The sequence below is a fragment of the Drosophila innubila genome (genome assembly GCF_004354385.1).
Source record: "Drosophila innubila isolate TH190305 chromosome 3L unlocalized genomic scaffold, UK_Dinn_1.0 0_D_3L, whole genome shotgun sequence".
In the NCBI taxonomy this organism is placed as follows: domain Eukaryota; kingdom Metazoa; phylum Arthropoda; class Insecta; order Diptera; family Drosophilidae; genus Drosophila; species Drosophila innubila.
This window is the reverse complement of record NW_022995376.1, coordinates 14,049,252-14,061,279: the sequence shown is the minus strand read 5'-3', so window position 1 is coordinate 14,061,279 and position 12,028 is coordinate 14,049,252.

Here is a 12,028-nt window from a genome sequence, read left to right as displayed (position 1 = left end):
TGAGGTTTGACCAACTTCAAACTTTCATAACTTTGTTAAAACTAAACTGATTTTGAATCGGAATGTCATTTTGATCATGGTTAATTCATTCTGCATTCAATTTATTATTCATTTTCGTTAAAAAACTTTTTCGATTGATTACAGGGTATCTTAGTAGTAAGACATTACAATCTAGAACACTCTGGTATGTGTTGTTGTCGCTGTGTGTGGCCTGCCGCACAATATGTTGCATTATAACGTGTTTGACCCCATGTCTGTTTCGTACATAATCCGCTAGCCAAAAGCCTTTAGCTCTGCTTTAATAGTATGTATGTTGCCGCTGGAGGAAGGTCTGTAGACATTTTGGTAACTCGTAACTGTTCGTTTGCACAAAAGTTATTAAACTTAATGCAGTTTAATTGACCTTTTGCAAAAGTTTGCGACTCCTGCCGTTGGCAGCCAAAACAGCAGGAGCCATCGCTAAATCCTAGTACTGGCTGTTGCTCGGCATCCTGCCAGCAGGTACTATGCGAAGTACACGACGACGACGAGGACGACGAGGACGACCAGCAACAATTTTCGTTAGCTGTGCACATTATTACTTTTAATTACGGCTTAAACTTATTGACTGGAAATTTTAATATGTTATTTATTTACAATTAACGCCCAAAAGTGCTTCGTGTACAACTGGGCGTATGATTTATGTGATTTGTTGCCACACTGTAGCTACTATTGTCCACGATGTGGAAAGAGGGTCTGCATTTTGCAACAGTTGGCACTCGTAAATTCAAATACCCTTTTGCCCCCGCTGGCCGCTTGTCAAATGTGGCATTGGTATTTGGATGGAAATTGAAATGAAAATGAAATTATTTATGGTGCTCATTTGATGCGACAGCTTTTTGGCCAATGGCTGGTTACGTAAAAGGGGTTGTCATTTGGCCGGGTTGCGGGAAAGGGTCTGCAGTGTTAGGGTGTGGTGTGAACAACAGCTGTCGATAAATGCTTTGAAAATGCATTTTAGCTGTATTTGGTTGTGTTGTCCCTGACGATAAATTTCTTGTTACTATTGATTGAACTTTACTTATCAATTGAATAGTTATCGATTAATATAAATGGAAAATAACACATTAATACTATGAATACTATTCTTGTTGTATTTATCTGCATCAGAAATATAATCCGTGTGGAAAAATACTTATTATTATAAATTAAATAATAAAAACGTTATAAAAAAAGAATGTCAATCCCTGGCTATGCTTTACATCAGTATTTTTTTTATATGCTTGCCGAATTGTTGTTGATTAGCTAATATTATTGCCTTGCATACAATATTCTTCAATTTTAATATCCTCTAGCTTTAAAGGGAACTTGGAACCCTAAGTTATTTCGCTTTCATCGTATACTTAACTGAATATTACGTACATTTCCCTTAAGAAGAACATTTTAAATAAGCGATACTTTGCTTAAATGTTTTCAGTGCTATCGTGAAGTACAGCAATATCTTTAGCTAGTTTCCATTAGGAGCACAGTGCGTATACATAACATTTTCATGGCAACGCCAAGAAGCATGCTTTTAATTCTTCTTCTGCAAGTCAACTGGCGCTTCTTCGCTTTTTCCCTGTCAACCAACTGCACAAAGCAGAACAGAATAGACCAGAGCAGAGAAGAACATTTTCTCTTTATTTTCCGCTCTATACATATTTTAATTTGTTAATTACTTAAGCTGCCGTTGCAGCAAGCAGCAGTAAATTCATAAACCAAATAGCTACAGCAGCAAAGTAATCAGCATATAGAGCGCCCAAGCGCCCCAAGACTCTCACTCTGACTTAAAGTAGACTGAGACTCAGACGGAGACGCATGCCATTAAGTAAAAAAAAGTGTTGCCTACGTTCAGGCGAGCCGATGCCCTCCCTTCCCTGCTGAAAGACATCAGAAACATATTAGCAGGCAAGTCAAGTTAAGCTGCAAGTGAGTAGAGCGAGAAAAAACTTGGATACCACATACGCATTGCCAACGACAGGGATGTTTCTTATAAGAAAGAGCGCTTGAAATTATCTGATATCAGGATTTGAAAAAAACTATTCCTCCTTCCAATAATAAAAGACATTATTTATATAGATATTACATTTTTTATTTTTCATAAGTTTTTCTTAAAACTTTATAGCATTAGTCTTGTGATAAAATTTTAAGTATTTTCTGATATTTTGCTTATGATTATATTTAAATGGAATTCTTATTTATATAATTTTATATTTATATGCTTCTTATAAACATTAATAAACAAAGAAAAAGGAAATTCAATTACTGCTAGTTGCGCTACATTTTAAAAGTCTCAAAGGCATTTCCGCTTCAGAGTCTTCTCTGTCTTCCTGGCTATTCTCACTCATTCCTATACTTGTTCTTCTTGCTCATTCTACCATGTTAATTCTGTTCTTCTCTTCTGTGCTTTGCACATAAGCGCTTAATGAGTATAAATGAGCTTGATTGCATATTCCAAGCCATGAGTGTGTGTGCGTGTGTGTGTGTGTGTGTGTGTGTTATTTAATAGCCTGCATATGGCGTTGTAAAAGTTTTCATTACACAAACAGCTACAACAACGCGGCAAGTGCAACAAAAACAAGTCAACGAAACGAGGCAATTTACAAGCTGCAACTTATTGGCTTGACTTTTGAGCGCAGTTAACACGCGGCGTGTGCGTAATGCAGGCAGAAAGGCAGCCAACTGCAGCCCAATTGAATACAGTTGCTCGTAAAATGCTTAAGCACCTGCTGTAACTACAGGTTAAATGAACGTCAGGATCTTTCCGTCTCTGACTTTGACTGCGTTTACACTTAACGCTAATTTGCCGTTTTTACTGTCGAATGATTTTTGAACATCGCAGAAAAACTGTATTTCTTCGTTTTTTATTTTATTATATTTTTTTTTTTTTATTTTTGAGTCAGCACATAAGGCATAGTTATGGGAGCACCACAAACGCAGTTGCTACTCACGCCCTTTTGCCTAACAATTTTGGGTAAAATTTCATCTGCGGTTGATTTTGATTGTGAAAGGATTTGCCAAATTGCTGTTTGCAACGGTGCGGCAAAAAATCAAAGGGATTTTACAATACCCAATACATTCTCATACATATGTGTGTGTGTGTGTGTGTGTATATGTATATGGCTATGTGGTTGCTGTGGCCTGAGTGCTGCGTTGTGGGTGTGCGGCTTGTGGTTCCTGGATGCCATCTCACAATGGGCCACAAAACTCCTCCAATTCCAGTATATTCCTTCTTCATAACCATTCCCCGTCCACCTTCTCTGCCAATGCGTTTAAACAACAGTTTAACAGCAGTTTGCCTGCCTTTTGTTATTGGTGAGGCTTTCGCTTTTGCATTTTGCCTTTGCTCATCGATGTATAGAGTTTTTGCGTCAGCCTCTCTGCGATTTATGGAAATTGTGCAATATTTTCAATAGGAGGCGCTTATATTTTTTTTTAGTTTTTTTGGCGTTGGATTATTGGTTTGCTTGTTGTTCTGTATTCCCTCTGTTTTAGCTGCTGTCAAATTCCTTGGTATTTATTTTATAATTTTCAAAAGCTTTTGGATTAACAAAATGTTTAATAAAAAGGGCAAGACATTACTTTGAAGGTAAGAAGTTGAATTGAAATTTTAGATATAAATAAAATCGATTAAATTAATTGAATATTTTTAATAGTCAGCACTGCCATTTAAATTTGTATTCTTCTTATTTAATTTATATGTAATTTTGTAATCTCCGATTACTTTTTCATTATTTTATGCGCGCATTCTCTGACAGACAGCGCTGCGTATACTTAATAAGTCTTTGTTGGTATTTCTCTCAACTAGACCAAATGCCCCTTTGATTGTTCTGCCATGATATTGCACTTTATTAAATCTGGCTTTTATTTGTACTTTTGCCACGCCCCTCGACTGTAAGTGGAGGGGCCAGCAGCAGTTAGTTATTAATTTTTAATGCGTACACATTTCATGTAATTATGTGCAGCAAATACTTTTGACCCTGCGCCGATGCTCAAGTTATTTGTTTGGCCTGTGGCGATGAATTGTGGAAAAATGAAACGCCAAGTTATTGGCTGCATTCCTTTAGTCCTTTGTCCTGCAGGCTGCGAAATCGGAACAAAGTCAAAGGCGTTATTAATAAATATGTGCAGACATTCGCAAGAAACTCTTGTGAGAAAAATGAGATAGTAAGGTCCCGGAATTCTTTGAACTTTGAAGTTATTCTACAGTCTCTTCGCAGTTCTTCAGATAAGCATAGTTGTAATAATGTTTAAACACGAGGGTCGGCTAAATATTTTTTTTTTTTTTTGATAGTCCATTAAATTTTATTATGTTACAGGATATTAAATACAATTGTAATAGTTGTGGATATGTATAAATGCTCTGTTTTTTTTTATATTTAAAATTATGAAAATTTTATTAAAAACTGTTATGAATTTTATGAAAATAGCTGTTATTTTCAGTTTTTTGATAGTATTATATAAATTATCATTTGCTGTTCATTTAAGTTATGACTTAAGGCATACTCTTTTTACATATTGAATGAAAATTATTGCAGTTGCTTTGCGCCGCTTGCGGCAAGCAAAATATCAAAAGCTAAAATAAAGCAGACAAGAAAAGAGAGAAGGAGACTGATGCAGAGTGAGATGGGAGAGAGTGTGGCTGCTGTTTTCATTTTAAGTTTTAAGCTACTTTAGTGTCGTTTCTCCATTTCGCCAACTAACGCCATTAGCTGGGCCATTGAGCGCTTTGTTGGCTTTCAATAAAAATTTCCATTAAAATGGACCCATTCTCCACACTTTGCCCCCGCCTCGTCGTCGTTTGCTGCATCGCATAAAATGCGTATGCATATTGCCAACTTGCAACTTGCTGCTGCTGCTGCTGCTGCTGTTGTTGCCACATCTACTGTTGGTTGGTAACTGGGCAGTAAATTTTAACTATTGCCAGGCCGATGACTATACCCCGCTACCTCTTTGCTCTTTGCATACCACCACAGTTAGACAGATAAATGGCGGCTAGTTTTGCGTTTGCATGGCTAATGGAAATTTGCATCCAGTTGGCGGCGTTCACAAAATGCGCTAAGCGTTCTTCTTTTTTACTCTTCTTCTTGCTGTTCTCAACAACTTTTGGCCAAGTTGCAGCGCATGCCGAATGAGCTGCAATGCGTAAAGTTGCCTAGAAAATGAAGTTATTTATTAGTAGAGAACATTATAATTAATAGTTTAAGACGATAAGGCTACAAAAAGAAGAGTATACTATTCATTTTTCCTGCCACACAATGTTAAATAAAAATTTAAAATTTGTTTCTTAGTTACTTTAAGAAGTTATTTTAATAAATATTTAAAATTCGTTAATATGTTGAACTGTAAACTATTGTAAATTAAGCATCAGACATAAATTCTAGTTAAGCTTGAAAATGTGTTTTTTTTTGCAGGTCATCGTTCAGTTCGTTATAGCCGCATTTCAAGTGTTGCCTGGCCACTTTGCAGTTTTGCTGTACGAAAAGTGTTCGTATTGACTGTTGTCCAATGTGTGTATAAATCTTAATTATGTACAATGCACATTTTCTAATTGACTACACTCACACAGGCACACACACTCTGAATGTGCGAGTTGCATATTACGTATACGTTATGTCAATTATGTAAGAAAAGTGGCCGCCTAGCCATTTGGCATTGCATTTTTCGAGCCTGAGCTGGCGCGTAATTTGTTTACCACCGACTGGTGACTATTGAGCTCCTGCAGTGGAAAATGCCCAAGCCAGCCAACTGTTAAATTTACTATTATACGGGCTATTATCCTGCCAGCGTAATGCTACTCTACTGGCTTCCATTATTATGCAACGCCCCGTTGGCTATAGGCGGAATTTGGTTGGAAAGGCGTGGATGGGGAGTAATCCACGTCCGTCTTTCCAGGCTATCTGTCTGTCTGTCTGTTTGTCTGGCGCAAAGTTTATGCGCACATATGAGCTTTTAATTGCAATTTAATGGCCGGTCATTTATTATCTAGCGGCGACGACAACGACAAGGACAACGACACAGCCGACATTGTCCTGGCAATGCGAAAAACGGCTTGCAACTTTCCATTCCGCCTTATGTAACTGTACATACTCACAGTACTCTGTTGCAATATGTGCTTAAGTACATATGTATAGTATATGCATAAATACCTTATTCAGTTTGCTCATTTTCATATGCAAACTAGCCGTTGGCTTTTCAACCTTCCACATTTACTCCATATTTCTACTCGTATTTTTCTTATTATGCCTAAGCAACCACTCTGTCTTTGTTTTTGTTGCTTGTTGGCTTAGAGCATGGTTTCTGTTGTTCATTGTTGGTATTATTGTTGTGGTAACGTGTTTTCTCTCAAATGTATGCTATAGTTTTTTTCTTCTTTAAGACTTTCATATATATTCACTTTTTCTTACAAGTAATATAGCTAATTTAAATATACAATATACCGCTTCAAAGTCTCAACTATTGCCCTTGTGTGCAGCTAATTGTTAGTTCTAGTGAACCTCTAATTAAAGCTATTATTCTTCGAGTTGTTAAAAACAATTACTGTTTTGCTCAAACGATTTGATAAAATTGTTTCACGAATAACTGGCCTCAACAATCACATGACATTTTCACCGGCTGATTTGATATGCATTATTCATGGGCCTAAACACGGCCATAAACACATTCATATATGTAAAGGCCTTACCCAACCGTAGCCCTTTCTGAACTTTCGTACTCATTTAGCTTTTTGACGCAATTAAAATGCGCTAACATGCAAAACGAAAATATTTTCCACATTTGGTAATACATATAAACTGGATATGGATCAGGTACTAGGTACATACATATATGTATAATGGGTATAGGAGGTTCCATTGTTTGACACATTAAATTGTCGCTTTTCTCATTTAAGTCGCGTGCGGCTTTCAGTTTACATTTCAATTAAAGTTACATAACCCCAAAAACAGTAATAACAACAATGCCATTGCAGAGGAGGCGGTGAGGTTTAGTAGGGGTCGAGGGGTTTCAACCTCTCTATGCAGATGCCGTGATTTTGGCTTGGCACAAAAGTCAATTTCATGCATATTTCATCATTCGTGTATGCCGCGTGACACGCACACACACACACACTTACACCTACGCCCTTTATGAACCACGCCCACCAGACACCATACCTGCCTGCCAGAACCCCCTCATCGGACCCGCAGCTCTTCAATATTTCATGAGTATTGGCTCTCTGGCTGGCATAATCAAACACCCCTCAAATATTACACTACACAACAACAGAAATAACAAATATTTAGATGTTTAGAAGAGTTATAAAAAATGGCTGCAAATTTTAAAAAGGAAATTATCAAAATAAAATAAAATATAAACAATCTTCACAAGTTGAAATATATCGAAAGTCAAACACAATATTAGCTATCCTGAAACACAACTTATAGTTTCATACTTTCGAAATTATTATAAATATGGAAATATCTTAATTGTAAAATTTGTTATATTTTAAAAGGAAAAAAGTTAAGACAAATATTCTGTTTTTTTAGAAATTTTCTATTGTTTTACCAGAATGCGTTTGTACACTGGATATCGCCATATATTTATACTATACGTAATTTATATTGTTACTTTTAAAATGTGACTTATTTTGTAGCTTTTATAATGCAGATTCTCTGCAAGAATTTATTTTGTATCTTTAAATAATTTTAACATTATTTTCTGTTTATAATATTTATTTATTATTTATACCAGGCTGCATAGTGCCTTTTAGGTGAGTGAAAGACACACATACGTATGCAAATACACACACAGCCACACACAATAAAAGCACCAATACATACACACACATACAGAGATGAGACTGCGAGTTGAAGTTATTTTTGCATATATTCGTACTCGTATGTATACATGATTCGGTTTATTAGATTCGTACAAAGGCACACAATATGTCGGTTTGTCTATTTGTCTGTCTGTCCAACTGCCTGACTGTCTATTTGCATGAGTGTGTGATTGTGTGTAGCTGCGGGCAGTCGCCCTCTCACTCACACTGTCCATCCCTCTCTCTCACTCTCAGGGTGTAAGAGCTGTGGGTAAATTCAATTATTTGCTGCTGATATCGTCGTTTGTTTTTTGTACGCTGCTTTTGTATTCATATTTATTGTACGGCATTTTAAATTGGTATATTTACATTGCTAATTTACGCACACACATATGCAAAGTGTGCATTGTGTGCGTGTGTGTGTGTGTGTGTGTGTGTGTGTGTGTGTGTGTGTGTGTGTGTGTGTGTGTGTGTGTGTGTGTGTGTGTGTGTGTGTGTGCATCGTTGCATCTGGTGGTCGAAATTCGCATTTCGATTTTGGTATTCGATAGAATAGCTGAGCAATTAATTGACAAAGTTCATTTTTGGTCATTGTTTTGCTAGCAATGTGTACAAAGTTGTGTGTGTTTGAGAGAGAGGGTGTGTGTAAGCGAGATAGCACGTAATCATTTTTACTGCTAAACGCGAATTTTCAATATTTAAACAATGCTCTCATGGACTTTTCTGCTGTGGTTAGCCAAGTTTTCGTCTCAGTTTTGTAATGTGTGTGTGTGTTATGTTGTTGGTTTTGTTTGTGGCATGTGACTGTCAATTGGTTTCGTAATTGTTGCTGTTGTCCTAATGAAGGCCATGCCAAACAAAATTGCCTGCCAGGCAGTCATCGCATTAAACATTCTGTCATTTTCCAGACTATTTTTCAATTTGTGTAACGCAACGTCTGTTATGATTTTGTTATTGTTTTTCCTGTTGTATAAATAACATATATAGTTTTTGTTAGCATTCTACTCGAACATTGTATATTTCAAATATGTCAGAATTTTGTATTCCTTTGGGGGTACTTACGATGCAAATATTGAAAATTTTCAATAAACATACTACATGGTGTTAAGCAAAAAATATTTCTGTGAGAAGCAAGCTTTTCATATTTTAGTTTATTTAATATGATCTGTAACGTCAATAAATTTTTGTAGTATTTTTTTTTATTACATTTATGGTTATTTATTTAGATATTTGGCTCGCTACTCAGTCATAGGTATTTCAACAGAACTTGAAAATATAGAACATCATTTTTTTTTATGATAAAACTAATTTTCAAGTTTTCTCTAGAATAAAATAAACTGTGAATTTATTTTATATTCCAAAAAGAAAATACTACTAAATTCTGACTTTTCTTAATACTAAGTATTTTAGTAGCTTGTTTTTTCTCTTGTTCATTTTTGCTTGACTGACATGCAAAAACGACGTTTATTATTTATCTATTAATTATCCGGACACGACAAAAGCTGCGATAAGTCTGGTATTTGAACGCGCCCAGTTCCTAAAATCATTTAGCTAATTGCCTGTTGTTGCCCATTATTATTTGTCTATATCTTTTTGCTGGAGTCTTGTTGGTTCGTTAGGATTTCTTGCTGTTCGTTAATTACCCAATAATTTTGCACATGACGCGACTTTACAGAGAATTTTTTATAATAATTTTTTGCGTGTTACCGTCGATGGCGCACCCTTAAAAAAATGGCAAAGGCGCTTTCGCGCTGCGATACTAATGACAGACTTTTTTGTCTCCTCCCATAAAGTTGTTACTTTGTTTAATGCCACATCGTAGACGAAACGACAAAGACATTGCCTGTGTTAATATGGGTGAGAATGGGGAGGAGAGAGAGAGCGAAAGAGTCTCATGCAGATTTGCACAGTGTCAGGATTCAGTGAGGACTTTTGGGTTTCATTTTGTGCGCCAATGAGCGGATCAATCAACGTGTCAAATCGTCTTGAAACGACGCGACGTTGATTTTAATGCTGGCGCCCCCTAGCGCTTGGTGCTGGCAATATCTTTTCTGGGGTCTGGGCTTTACGTGCGCACGTGATATCCGCTAAGAAACGCTTTAACAAATTACCAACAGCATTTCGTTAGTTAACTTTTTTTTTGGGCTCCGTTCAAAGTCGAACCTGTGTCAAAAATTTGCCATCGCCTGGCATACGAGTGGGATTTAAATGCCACTCTCTCTTTCCAATCCTCTATCTCCCACCTTACACACATTCAGCCACACAAAGTTAACAACTTAAGAGCCTTTGATTGACATTCGATTGAAAATTACCTTAGCCATTGTGTCAATCAAGCCAGCCACATAACAAATCAAATGTCTGGCCCTGATCTTACCTGGCATATATCAAAATATGCCATTGTCTGAGCACTTCCTGTGCCAACAACGAAATTCAATTGAGGTGTCAGTTTGTAAATTTAATTTGCCTGTCGCTGCCTGTTGACTTCTCAGCGAGCATTTCTCTCTTCCTGTATTTTTTTTGGAAAATTTAAAGCGCTAATCGCTGCAATGTTTGACATTGATGAATGGCATAGATCCTACGAAAATAAATTAAACATTTTCCCAATTCTAATAAATATTTATATAAATAAAAAATTGAATGCTTTTTTGAATAAGAAAAATTGTTGTGCGTTTTTTAAAAAGACTATTTAACTTTTATACTGAACTTATAAATTAAAGTAAACTTACTAAACGTTTTATTTCATTACAAATTTACTAAATTGTATTTTTATTTTCAGAGTCAACAGTTGAGTTTATTTTTATATTAAAAATACATTGAAGGTTATACCAGGAAAATAACTAGGACATATCGATTTCAAAATCGATTCTCAAATCAATTCGAAAACTTTCCTTTATTACACTGCTTCAAGTCGTCATAAAATTAGTAAATATGAGGGGCATCGAAAACTGGATTATATTTCATTTCTTTCTTTTTATGAAAATGTATTTCACACGCTGCCGCAACGCAATGGATTCCATTGAAAAATTATGCGAAAACAATGAAATTAACGAACCAAACACGAATAAAAAAATCGCAAAGCAGCGAAGACGATGAAGGGGCACTACAAAATAAAAAAAAAGTGAAGGGAAAGACAAATAATGCGACTCTGAAGAATGTTAAAGGAGCAGAGAGATGCGGCGGGAAAATGCTCAGAAAAGCGTAAAATCAAAGCAACCTGCAACGCGCACAGATGGTTCCATAATTAAATAAGCATTGAGAGCGGGAGAGAAAGAGAGAGAAAGAGCGAGAATTGGACGAAAAATGGCGGCAATGCTGACACCATGTTGAAGTGGCGAAGGTCCTGAAGTCGTCCTCGCACTCACTCATTTTGCCATTTAACTAATTGGTAATTTCGTTTCGCGTTGCCCTTCCACAATTGATTTTGGTTTGTGTCAGCGACGATTGACAGCGTTTTCGACGTCCTGTGTCCTATGTCCTGGTACGTCAAGCACTTCAGGTATCTTCCTGTCTTCCTGTTTTTCCTGTGTGCCCCTCGTGCTTCCTTTTTTTACGCGCTCTTTAGCCTATTTCCTTGCTGAAGAGTAGCCCATCCGGGCAACCAGCCAGTCAGCCAGTCAGCCATCCAGGCAGTCAGTCAGGTCCTCTTACATTCGTTAACGGCACTTGGGTCCTGCTTGGTACTGCAGCGCGCATGCTAATAAGTAAATCCTGCGATCCAATCCAAAGAATAAATATTTGACAAACGCACGCGGTAGTGGACGAAAGGTGGGCGGGTCGAAGGAGGCAGACATTGGAATGTAAGTATAATAAATGCGATTTTGAATTTGACGCTGGTATTTTTGGGGTTGGTCCTGTCGCTGGCATTGGCGTTCTGCCACTCGTCCTTCAACTCCTCCTTCTTGTCGACTACTACGTGCCACTTGTTTTAAATTCAGCGTCAAAATCGTTTTATTTGTCAATATTTCATTGTGTTGGTGAGTGGCTGGCTCACGAGTCCATCGTCCTTCGTCCTTCGTCCCTCGTTCTTCTTCCATTGTCCTGCGCTCACTTTATTAATGGTGTTGGTTTTCGGATTATTTAACGGTGTATTATTTTATTATTTATTTTTGCATTAATTTTTGATGAGTAGAGTAGCATTCCAAACGAAAATTGACGAGAACAAAAACAAGTACAAAAACTTTCGCTGCCCAACAATTTTGGACAATATTTATA